This window comes from Protopterus annectens, chromosome 3.part0 (genome assembly GCF_019279795.1).
Source record: "Protopterus annectens isolate FY-2018-M chromosome 3.part0, PAN1.0, whole genome shotgun sequence".
In the NCBI taxonomy this organism is placed as follows: Eukaryota; Metazoa; Chordata; order Ceratodontiformes; family Protopteridae; genus Protopterus; species Protopterus annectens.
The window spans coordinates 999,824,205-999,838,111 of NC_056731.1; positions in this window are offsets into that span (position 1 = coordinate 999,824,205).

Consider the following 13,907-nt stretch of genomic DNA (forward strand, 5'->3'; position numbering starts at 1 on the left):
CAATGTGGAAGGTCTACCTAACTACATTAGCAATGTGTGTGTCTAACGAATGGTTAACAACAACCCGGGTCCCCAGATTTCTGGTAACTCCCTCTGTGCTCAGTGGATTGCCACCTATATGGTAGCTAGGGGTAACCTTGTTCTTCTGAAGGGTATGACTATGCATTTCCTGGCATTTAGCTGTAGGCCATGTGTCTGGCACCACTTATCCACATCTGTGAGGCACTCCTGAAGGATATCTGTGTCAGATGTGTGTCTGACTATGGCACCCAGTTTGCAGTCATCTGCAAACATTGTCACCATAACCCCCTGTGTTTGCCTGTACTTTGGTAACGTAGATGCTGAAAATAGTGGACCCAGGACTGAGCCCATGGGACACCACCTGTGACTGGCTGTGAGTATGACATGGCGCCAGCAACTATGACCATGTGTGTTCTGTGACTTTGCCAGTTTGCAACCCATATGGCGATGTATGGATTCACGTTCAAGATAGCCGGGTTTATCAATGATACCGAGGGGTATTGTGTCGAAGGCCTTTGCCAGGTTGAGGTAGGCTGTATGGACTGCTTTACCGTCATCAATGGCCTTGGTGACTGATCCTACAAAGTCAAACACGTGTAAAGGCATGATCTGACTTTGACCAAGCTAAACTGGGTTGTATCCAAAGTATGCGAGTCCCCTATGTCTTTATCTATGAGTTCCATTATGATCCTTCTCCATGGCTTTGCAGATAAGGCTTGTCAAGCTAATGGGATGGTAATAACCAGGGTCAGTGGAGGCACCATCTATGTGAAGTGTGACTACAGTCGCCTTGTGCTACTACTCGGGTATGTATCCTGAGGTGAGGCTAAGATTAAACAGCTGTCCTAAGTGTGGGTTTAATTCCCCATGGAGTACACAGCTGGGACATCATCTGGTCCCATGGATGCTGTGTTCACTGCCTTGGAGACAGCATTTCCCACCTGTGCGTTACAGATGTTCCAGGATCTACAAGTCTCTGGTATAGATATCTCTCCATGTAGGGGGGAGGGGGGAAATGTTAGCACTGAACATGTCAGCCAGTATGCTGGCAATGTGTGTAGGTTCAGTCATCTTCACATCATTGTGAACCGGTTTGAGCATATCTGAAGTGTCCTCCCAGGTGTCCAACATAGCTAAAGAAGGACATATGAATGTCTGTTGAGTCCTTGTTAATTTCTCTGTTGAATTTCCCCTGGATGATTTCATGACAGCTTGTAGTTCTTCACATATAATGAGCAAGGTGTGTTACCTTACAAGTATTCGCTTTAACTTGTAGTATCTACCTCCTGTTGTTGTAGAGCTTGTTCATGGCTGGGGTCCACCAGACTGGATGCTTGTCTGTGGTACAAAGAGCCTCAGTTTTGTATGGGATTGCCTGATCCATGCAGTCCTGTAGGTGCTGGTGGAAGGCATATGTACGTGATGCAGCGGTTTGAGTAATGTTCACCACTGGCTCAGGGGCCTTAAAGGAGACCACAGTAGTGTTCAGAAGTGTGAAATGGCTTTGAAAGGCATATGCGGTAACCGGCACCACTGTACACATGGAACATCATGGCAATACACCACGGCTGGATGTGGGTAATGCTGGACATACCCGCGGCAGGCGTTAAGGCGTTCAGTCCTGATGCCGGGGACCACACACATAGCGGCCTTAGGCATAGGTCAAGTAGGCAGCCGTCTAGGCGTTGCTCTACTCGGGTCACCTTTCCAGACTTTCTTTGGTGTAGGTAGACCAGGAGGGTGGCGGGTGATGTGGCGGTGGCAACTTCTGCCTAGGGCACCACTTAACCTAAGGCCACTCTTCCCGTGGGTAATACAGCAGTACCCACACCCAGGCGCGGGTCATTGCTAGTATGGCATATCATCTATGGCAAGAAACCATATATTCCCAGACATAATGGCACAGCATAATGCCTGTCCGCTTGCAAGCATGAACATCACGTCACCAGCGCGGTCTGCGGGGCCGATACTCTAGCGAGATATCCGTTACCAATGTCGACATTGTCTCGCTTTGTGAAACAAACTCACATAGAGATTCAACGCACTAAACAGCGACGGAGAACCCCGATGTCCCGTGGCTGAGCTGTTCAACCTGTTCCGCCATGTTAAATGTGTGTATTACCGGCGGAACGGCCCAAACCAAACAACGGACAGGTCTGTGGCTCAGTGAAAGTCGTCCGCAATGGTAAACCCATGTAATATTGCGACACAGGTCATACATACCGAGGGTTAGTAATGGAAATAGGTCCGTTCGACCCGGACTGTGTGCAATTAGTATAACATGATCTACGGGTACACACCGGCCAATGCGGCACACGGATATGAATAATTGGGGGTGACATGGTACCATAGACACGGACAAAAGCAGCCCATGTGACTCATCTAACCATTAGAGTACGGTCAGGGCAGTTCCGTACACTGGGCGGTAGACCAAACCAAAAGCACCACAGCAACACCCTGACAATCGAAGGCCTGTATCGTAGGGGATATAAGCACCTGTCATCTGAACATCCCTGCGGTCCGCGACATATGCATCCTGGGCCATGGCGAGGGGAATAAGGAATGTTTAACATGCAGTACCGCACCTTTCCCAGCAGGAGAATGGATGCCTGTGGCGTGCGTGAGTGCGGCGGGGATATATAAATGTGCGTAAGTACCATGGGTATGCATATTAATGACACCGAACAGCTAGCGTGTAGTGGTCACAGTAACGGCAAGCGTGAATGCAGTCACGTTTGAATTATGACTATAGAACATATAGATGTGGGCGTTAATGCGTAATGTCGTCCATGCTGCAAAGACTGTTACATGTATAAAGTTGTAAGTCGTTCTGCACCGTCCGTCAACGGATCAGACATATGTTGCGAATAGTCACAACTAACACAAAACAAGTAACCACACAGACCCAGTAAACATATATAAACAGAATACGGATATGCGTAATGCGCCTGCGCGTAACCCACAATTAGAATGCGGTGTGCGTGTGCGTGTGTGATCCACTGGAAGCAGGGAAGGTTAAGGATTGTCCTCCACTCATTTACATTCATAATTGTAAAATATATGCTTAAATAGTACTTATTGATTCCATGCTTTGGAATGCGTAATGCTAATTATACACATTGATATAACATATCCTGCTCAACACACTACATTCCAAGGTTTACTCACAACACTCATCAACTATGTTTCAAGATACTGATTGTATTTACCAATATTGTATTTATATTAACACATTGTTATTAGCGTATTATTGTTCCATGTAATACTTGTATGCAACACTGATTTGTATATGTCACGTTATAATCAAGACTTGGAGCACTGTCCACTTAACTATGAGTGGGTTTATTGATTATTTGACTTTAAACTGACTCTGAAGGAAGTGTATAAGGGACGACTATGTCATGCATTTCGTACTCGGCGATGCCCCATGTTAGTAGGTGAAGAGCTCAGTATCTTTTGACTGTGGAGTCTATCGTTTTGGCATTGTCTCTTTTGGCGATATATGTTCCACAATGTGGATTTTATGAAGATGGGCAGGGCGCCAAAGGTTTGCTGTATTTCCGCTTACTGTGCGTGGATATAGATAGGCCAAGTAATAATACATAATATGGGTAGTCAAGCAGACATCCGCGATTGGGGAACATACAGCGGCAGTCAAAACCACTGGCCAGATGGTGACAGTCCAACCACGTTCTACACTTTACATATGCACATCGATTGTCCATTGTAGGACTCCAAAAATAATTGCGATAAAACCTTCATCCCATTGAGAACGACCAATCAGAGTACAAACCGAGTCTACGGCACACCTAATTTATATGCACCACCAGCGTGTGTAAGGTTGATGATACCTGTCCATGACATGCAGGACATATGAACAGAAATCCCCAGATAGTCGTGTCCATAGAAGTGCATCCACATCCCAGTCCCGCGCACATGAAGGATGTGTAATGCGTGCAGTGGGAGTTGCAGCCATGGGATCCTGGGTATGCAAAATGGGCTTCGCTGTTGTTTGGCAGATAATCCGTTGTCCCGCCCGTGGGAGGCTGTGGGTATAACCGTGCCTTAGTCCCACTAAGGATGCAAAGCATCCACTGGAGTAATGCTAAAAGCAGGTGTGAAATGTGTTCAGCCCTACATCAGTGTCAGTAGGCATTTCCCAAGGATGGACAAGCGTGCAGACAAGATGGCACCCATCATAGCAAACCTGGTGGAATTACACAGCTGCGGTAAGGCATAACACAGGAAATACAGATGGAAACAACAGTAGACACACCCCGTAGACATCCATCCTGCCGTGCGAATCCGGGCGTACAGAGCAGCCAAGGTGCTAGAAAGTATGTGGGGATCACCGCTTCCACTCCGTGGAACATCACAGGCGACCTGTGGAACACATAGTAATGGCACACCAACAACGTCAACTAGGAAGGTCATAGCATGGTTAAAGTATGGTGTTCCACACACATAAAGAACATCCTGTCATGAATATATAGGTTCTACATGTACCGGCTGTGTTATAATGGCAATACAGTGGCGGATAGTTCACAATGGGACCTCTGAGGATTACTTAAAGCAGTTGCCAACCTGCAGGACCACAGTAACACCATATGGGTTAATTGTGGAAGGACACGGGGTTCCGTAGCACTACATAATATGGGTAGGCAAACAGACATCATCGACGGGGAACACACAGCAGCCGTAGAAACCACTGGCGGGTGGCACACAGTCCAACATGTTCTACACTTTACATATGCACATACGATGTCCATAGTTGGACCCGATCATTTGTCCTTAGGTGTTGGCAACAGGCTGCTATCGTGCGACCCAGAAAGTGACAGCCCGTGACTACGGCACAGGTAGATATAAGCACCACAAAAGCGTGTACAAGGGTGATGACAAGTGTCCATGTAATGCAGGACATATGAATAGGACGCGCCAGGTCGCCGTGTCCATAGACGTGCGTTCACAAACCATACCCGCACACATGAAGGATGTGCAATGGGTACTGTCGAGGGTTGCAGACATGGGATGGTGGGTATGCATAAATGGGTCTCTGTGTGGATTAGCAGATGGTTTGTTGTCCGCCCGTGTGAGGGGCGTGGCCATGGCATATCGTTACACCGCACTAATAATGCCAATCATCCACGGAAAATGCAGAATGCAGCAGTGTAATGTGTACAGCCCTATACTAGTGTCCAGTAGGCAGTTCCCATAGATGGGCAATGAGCGTGCGGCAGGATGGCACCCATAGGTGCAAACCAGGGGGAATCACACCACTGTTACAAGGCATAACCCAGGAAATACAGATAGGGAGTACAGTAGACACGCCCCATACAAAGCCAGACCGCTGGGCAGATGCGGAGTATACAGCACTCAGTCTGCCAGCACATAACTGGAGATCACACGCTTCCATACAATGCGGAACAGATGGGTGACCTGTGCAACCATACCAATGGCACAATATCAGCGTCAGCTGGGAAAGACATACGATGGTCGAGACTGTATGCGTTACCACCAATGAAAGACATCCTTCATTGAATTAATAGGATTGATGTCAATTGACCATGCACAACACCTAATCAACAATAAAGATGCGCTCGCACCCTATGGCCACAAACCATTTCACACATAGCTATATGGAACAGTCAACATAAACATATACGTGCCGCGACAGGTCACATATGTTATCCAAAGGTTCTTCATAGACATGTATGCTATCACCCGTAGGCCCGTGAGACTAACACATAACATGGGAGCATCCAGGCTTTAAGTATCCACCCTTACACTTCCATTTGTCACTTTCAATGCGAACAATGACCATGTAGCCACAGCATAGAAAGCACAGGCCACTGCTAATGCCACACGTATGTCAACATGTCAGAAAGCATCCTATGAACACCGTATTACATGATATTGTACTATGCCGACCCCTCAACAATCAGAGACCTAACAATGTATATGGAAGATATGCATAGCATATCACTGTAATACAACGGTACAGAACTGACAGAGTGGACAAATGTATGTTAACCCTACATCTGCATCTACACTACATTCCGTTACGGTGTTTGCTCCACCTGCTTCTCAAGGATGCCTCAACAGTTATCCATCGGTCAGCCTGGTGTGTGGCCAACCCTCCACCTACTAATCTATCTACATCGCATTCTTCAGCATAGCTGGGAGGTCCCTCCTGTGGTGTTATACTCTAGGCGATGTACAACACCAACTGTAGGCGTGTGCCTTGTGATGTGCCCATAGCGGCCGTGGCATCGTAATCCTGCGGCTGCCCAGGCCGCCCGGCTCTAGTAGGGCCACCTGTCTAGTAGGCATGTCACGTGGGTATATCAAGATGGGTGCACCATGTGTTGTGCTGGCGTCGCAATGTAGCCCCACAGCCTAGGGCACCCGAGGCGATCTAAGGCAGCTGCCGTGCATAAGGGAGTAGTACAGTCTGCAGGTATGTGCAGGCGTGCACATGTAACAGCGGTCCACAAGGATACCCATAGTGGCGACAGCTGCACACATGGCTATAGCGGGACACACACACACGGCCATGCATACAGCACACTTAGACATACACACACACCATAAATAGGCAAATACACACAAGGTGTATGTCGTGTATGGGTAAAGTGTCAGGACAGCAAGGATAGCTGTCTGCCATGTAATCCAGCAGATGTCTATGAGGTGTTCTGGAATACGGACAGTGCATGGACAATGTGTGGATATGCAGCATACCACAGTTATATGTGTCAGCCCCGTGCAAATATCGATACATGGGAAGACAGCTGTCCATGGGAGAGCAGCGATGCGGACGCAACATAGGTACATAGATATACAAAGAGAGATACACGGGCACATCCGGCAGGCCCGTGAGTGTAATGCACACAGCAGCACCCACCACCACACCATAGTAGGGTACACGTGGAGAACACGCTCACGAGGTCACCGACCACAAGAAGCACACAAGCAGTACATGTGCTGCGTCCGCCATCCACAAACCCATGGATGGCCAGGATATGGGTGTTCAGCGTAAACCTCAAAGCCATACGTATGAACCCATGCAGCTGGGAGCTTGGACACACACACACACATGGCAACGCATGGTGATTGACCACACCCCACATACCCAACTGCACAAGCATTACAACACAGGTATGGTATGCTTCGTGGACCACCGAGCACACCACCTGCAGAGGCACATGTACAGGTGGGTGGCAACAACCCGTACAGGAATGGCGGCTGGTAGGCAAAGGTATGTGTTGCGGGCGTCTAAGCATGTTCATCCGCAGAGGCAGCTGCAAAACACACTGAACACACACACAAGGGCGGGAGTCAGACCTCGCCTATCTACATGAACTCACTACAGTATGAAGCATTTACAGAGCAGCTACGAGTTTACTGAACAGGCTGTCAGAGGCATACTTGTAGGCTGCTGGCGTCACCCGCAAGACAATAGTTGGCAATAGGCAAGGTATGTGTTGCGGGCGTCTAAAGCATGTTCATTTGCAGAGGCAGCTGGAAACACACTGCACGCACACACACACGGAAGGCGGGAGGCGAACCTCGCGCCTATCTACATGAACTCACTACAGTATGAAGCATTTACAGAGCAGCTGCGAGTTTACTGAACAGAGGCGCTGTCAGAGGCATACTTGTAGGCTGCTGGCGTCACCCGCCAAGACAATAGTTGGCAATAGGCAAGGTATGTGTTGCAGGCGTCTAAAAGCATGTTCATTCGCAGAGGCAGCTGGAACACACACACACACACACACACACACACACACACACACACCGCGGAAGGCGGGAGATGAACCTCGCCTATCTACATGCAGACTCACTACAGTATGAAGCATTTACAGAATCGCTGCGAGTTACTGAACAGGCTGTCAGGAGGCATGCTTGTAGGCTGCTGGCATCACCGCTAAGACAATAGTTGGCAATAGGCAAGGGTATGTGTGTTGCGGGCGTCTAAAAGCATGTTCATTAGCAGAGGCAGCTGGAAACACACACACACACACACACACACACACATGGAAGTGAGGGAGCGAACCTAAGCCTATCTACATGAACTCACTGCAGTATGAAGCATTTACAGAATGCGCTGCAGGGTTTACTGAACAGGCTGTCAGAGGCATACTGGTAGGCTGCTGGCGTCACCCGCCAAGACAATAGTTGGCAATAGGCAAGGTATGTGTTAGCGGAGCATCTAAAGGATGTTCATTAAGAGGCGGCTGGAAACACACACACACACACACACACACACGGAAGGGGCGGGAGGCGAACCTCGCTATCTACATGAACTCACTACAGTATGAAGCATTTACAGAGCGGCGCTACGAGTTTACTGAACAGGCTGTCAGGAGGCATACTTGTAGGCTGCTGGCGTCACCCACTTAAGACAATAGTTGGCAATAGGCAAGGTATGTGTGTTGCGTGTGTCTAAAAGCATGTTCATTCACAGAGGCAGCTGGAAACACACACACACACACACACACACACGGAAGGCGGGCGAACCTACGCCTATCTACATGAACTCACTACAGTATGAAGCATTTACAGAACCAGCTACCGAGTTTACTGAACAGAAGCTGTCAGAGGCATACTTGTAGGCTGCTGGCGTCACCATAAGACAATAGTTGGCAATAGCCAAGGTATGTGTTGCGGAGCACCTAAAAGCATGTTCATACGCAGAGGCAGCTGGAAACACACACACACAGAGACACACACACGGAGACACACACGGAAGGGACGGGGGACGAACCTACGCCTATCTACATGAACACACTACAGTATGAAGCATTTACAAGTGCAGCTGCGAGTTTACTGAACAGAAACGGCTGTCAGAGGCATACTTGTAGGCTGGTGACATCACCCACAAGACAATAGTTGGCAATAGCCAAGATATGTGTTCGGCGCCTAAAAGCATGTTCATTAGCAGAGGCAGCTGGAGACACACGCACACAGAAACACACACACACACACACACACACACACACACACACAGGCGGAAGGGGCCGGGGGACAAACCTCGCCTATCTACATGAACACACTACAGTATGAAGCATTTACAGAATGCTGCGAATTTACTGAGCAGGCTGTCAGGAGAAGGAATACCCCTAGCACATTAGGTGTGGTATCATTTGCAGAAGGCAATGCGCCCGTGATCCGGGAGTTAGCTCAGAGTCTTGATCCGCGCGCCTGTTAGCATCCCAAGGTGGCCGTGCAGTAGCTGCGTTAGTGCTGCAGTCGAGAATACCAACTACCTACTGATCAGTACATCACTGCCTACTGGGCATGCTCAGAACCTCAGACTCGGCACAGAGCAGACATGCATACACATGGTGCGGCGGCATGGGTAAAGTGGCGGAATGTGGACCGTCGTGTGTGTCCAGCACACAACAACAACCTGGCCATGCCACAGGCGTGGCGTTAGAAGGAGATCTGAGCATGCATCGGTATAACTGCAGTGCGACGCGGTGTGCACTATTAACAATGTGTCTATCTACACAGCACCTACTGGGCATGCTCAGACCTTAGACCTCGGCACAGAGCAGACATGCATACACATGGTGCGACTGCATGGGTGGCGGAATGTGGACCGTGGGTGTGTGTCAGCCGCACAAACAGGAACCGGCCATTACCACAGACATGTCCGTTGCGAAAGCGGGAAGAATATCTAGGTGCAATTAACCATGTGTATGACTGGCCTACAGTTTTGTTGCAAGCTACAGACAACCATCCCAAACACGGGATTACCTGCACAGGCGTCCTGAGGACACTGGTGAGTGTGCATGCTCTCACAACAGCGCCGTATTGGGTGACATGAACCACCCATACGCCCAGCCTGGGAACGTACCCATGGCACAACACACTCGCCACGGTCCCAGGTGTTCACACACCTGGCCACTGTTAAACAGCCATGTACCATACACTAGGGGGATGTCTGACAGTTCCGCCCATCACACATGGTGTGGATATGCCCCACACAGGATGTACAGCCCTCAATGGTGATGACAGACCCGTATAGTGGATCCACTGGTCATCCATCATCGCCATGCACCCAACACCGGCATGGGGGACCTATGTGGTGACCTCTCCACAACAAACCACACACATAATTCGACCCGTTGTGGTACCCTGCCGTCCTCCATGCCAGTGTTGAACACAGGCCAGGCTGCAAACGCCCTAACGACTGCCTTCTCTGAGCACCCACATGCATGTCTGCAACAGGCAAACATGATAACATCAGGAGCTTGAACATCACAGGTAGGCACATGATGTGGTGGACCCCATGTACTGACAAGCTGTACATCACCAGTTGGAGCTAATACATGACAGAGTAATGTCAGTACCAGGATACCATCTCCCATCCATACCGGCGTCACCATGCGGATACACATACACTCATCCACGGCGCTTGTGGGAGTGGTACTGCAGAGGAGCACATGGAGACAACCATAGGGCCTTCCCTAACTGTGGTAAGGACATGGTTGGGCGCACTGAACATGGCGGAAATAGTCGAATGGTACAACCGTCACTGCACCCACGGACATTGTCAACAAACCTGCGGACATGTTCCATGCACATCCACCCCAAGAGGGACATATCCATCCCACCAGACTGTAGCCTCCAGAGCATCTCATATGGCCTGGAGTGATCCCATATCTCTATGGCGGTTGACACAGCACCAATGGGCACAGATGGGTGTCCCTGGCTGTGTGCTACCCATCCTCATTGGCCCTCGGCCCATACATGCGGCCACTGTGTCATGTTAGCCTTACTATGGGCTATGTCCCCGATGGATGGCATGTGTCATCTGTGGACCCACTATGCCAGGGTAGTGCTCTTATGGACTGTAGACAGCCACACCCTATCAGCTTGACAAGCCTTGTCTGCAAAGCTGTGGGGAGGGTCCATATAGGTGCCCATGGATACGAACAGCGGTGTACAGCCAATGCCGTGACATACCCACAACAACATAGTCGAAGTCTTGGACCCTGCCTCCCGAGACCTGCTAGGTCCTATCTGGAGTGGTCACCAAGGCCATTGATGGGGATCTGGCGACTTTGCACACAGTACCATGCCTGGTGGTAGCGTTCAGAGCACACTTCACATGGGACTCATGGAAATGCTACATGAAAACATACATGTGGGGACATATGTCTTGATGCTTCTCAGAAAGGTTGGAAGTCACACCACACAGGGTTGGTGTTCCTGTTGCCGATGTCACAGTCATCTCTGGTCTCCACTGCTGGAGGCCCACAGAGACTCAGTCCTGGGCCCCCTGCCATCTGACATTCAGGCGTCAATGTGCATACAATCATGTATGCAGGATTGTGGCGGACATGAGGTATGCAGATGACTACACACCGGCCACCATACCCAACACCCTATGTGATTACACGGACATCCACCTAGGAGCGTCATAGACATGTATAATAGCTGGTGCCAGAGCTATGGCCTGCTACTACATGCCAGAGAAGGTGCAGCCCTACCCAGTGTGAAGGACATGTTCGATCCCAATGTCACATGTAGGTGAGTACGCCATTAAAGATGGTGGACATGTTCAGGAAATGGCTACCACACCTGTCGGTAACCTCTGTCATCCACACACAATGGCAATGTAGGTGTGAAGACATTCCACTGTGGCCTCCTGGTCTGGATGGAATGCATCCACATCAGGGGTGTTCATTGTACCCCTGTACACATCACACACCGAGCAGCTGACTGCATTACAATGGCACATCTGGCCTGTATGCCCAACCTGGCGCCTGCAGCACTTCGGAAGGACCGCAAAGCGTTCCACATATTAGGCAGGGGATGGCCCGATTGCTAGGACATGTGTCTGGCAAGCTGCGGCCAAGGGGACTCGGCTGTAAATCTTCACAGCACATCTGCTCACGTGGTGATCACTGGTACTTTTGGCATACCGCAGCCATGTCTGACCTGGGTGACATGGGCATATTCCACCTCCAGGCTCCAGGCAAACCTTACGGGCACAAGGCGGCTGTCCAAACACCTCAACACAAAAAGATGAGTGAGGCGTGCTACGGGGAACATGGGGTTAGCTTGGCCAGACACCCCCTACAACCTGCAACCGGAGAGGAGTGCCAGCCCATGTGAAGGAAAGGCCCTGACTGCCTTCGTCAGGACTGATAATGGCGATGTGGATGTGTGAAAGCGATAGTTATGCGCCAGAGCAACATCTGTGTGTCACTGCTAGACCAGGGACTGGAGGATTGATGGATGTGGCATCCCCATCCTGAGGGGTGTTAGCAGCCACACACACAGTCATGCTAGGTCCACACACATGTTGTAGGGCACATACCCACAATGTTACGTTCGTAATGCGCCTATGTACCTATGTAGGGGGTCCATGCGGGATCGCGGGTAACTGTGCTTTATGCTGATGTTGCCAGACATGCCTGTGGAGGTATTGACGACTACGTGGGGAACTAATTATAGATGCTCCCAGTAGGCACGTGCAAGTACACCATCAGTATCATCACCAGGGTTAACTGCACCAACATGGTGCTACACATGTAACCACCACACATACTGTGTACACATATCAATGAATGCTGCACCTGTCTTGCATGGTATGTCTGCTGCATGATGTCAGTGCACAACCCACATCACATACACACACCTGTCACCAGCCATACACACACACCACAACATACACATCACGTACTATCGCGGACACAGGTATCACATACACCTCTCACTATCTTGTCCACCCTGTGCATCAGAATATGTTAGCTTAACCGTTGCAGTGATGGTGTAGCTCACAGTTATCAAATGGCAGAGACTTCATCATATGCACAGGGTGATATGTATGCCACAGGCATGGGCTGTACCAATGGATGACATCATGTGTGTGTGTAAGGGCCTGTGCATTGACTGGGCATGACTGTGTAGATTGCATGTGGGTGTGGTGTTGAGGCCACAGTTGTGTCTGCTTTGTGTGCGGGTTTGTGTGTACACAGTGCAGTCATCTGTGATGCCTACCCGGGGTATGCTTGGCAGCCCCAGACTGTACAGAGCAGGTGTTACGGCTCACTGTGTCTGCCGCGACTGACGTGACCAGCGCGCCTGCCTGGGGTCGCCGCCGGACATGACTTGGGGTGGAGATGCGGACTGTCCCACTCTCCCGATGTCATGTCCGCTGGAAGCGTGCCCACGCCAGGGTGCCGTCCAGGGCCACGTCACATGGCCTGCTCTGTCCTGGTGTGGATGGTGTGGTAGCAGCTGCACTGCTGCTGCTACCAGCACTGTCTGGGTGGGCATGGGAGGTGCTTGCGCGCGCGCTGAGCCTGCACCAGGTGGTGTTGCTGTGCCGCCCGTGCCTATGCTCTCACCCTACCTGGTGTTCCTGCCACCAGGACTCGCCACACTCAAGGATGGCCAATGCCTCGGTCCAGGATCCAGCCATGTCACCCAATCTCCTATCCAGAACATCGGCAAGATGCTGTGCGTACGTCGCCAATGCCTGGATGTTGTCATTCAAAGGTCACCGGATTGCAGACCTCTGCAGCCTCTGCCCTTCCTGGTTCTGCCGTTCGGCCGCGTGCCTCGCGCCCGCCATTACAGTCTGGAACATGCGTCTGGTAATACCAGCTGCTGCACCTGTATGGCGGGTGGCTTAGTATCTAGCGGTGCTCCCCTCACGAGCAGCACCTGCCACATGCCTGCGTGGCACTGCAATCCTTACACTGGCAACATCGTGTGAACCACACCTTCTGCAGCCACCACACATTCCTGCTCGGTGCCAGCAGGCGCTGACTGACCGTCATCTATGAACTTAGCGGTGTTGGGGTATGTCGGCATCTGAACGTGGCGGGGTTGAAAAGGGACCTAAGTGTGATGTTCTCCAAATTTTT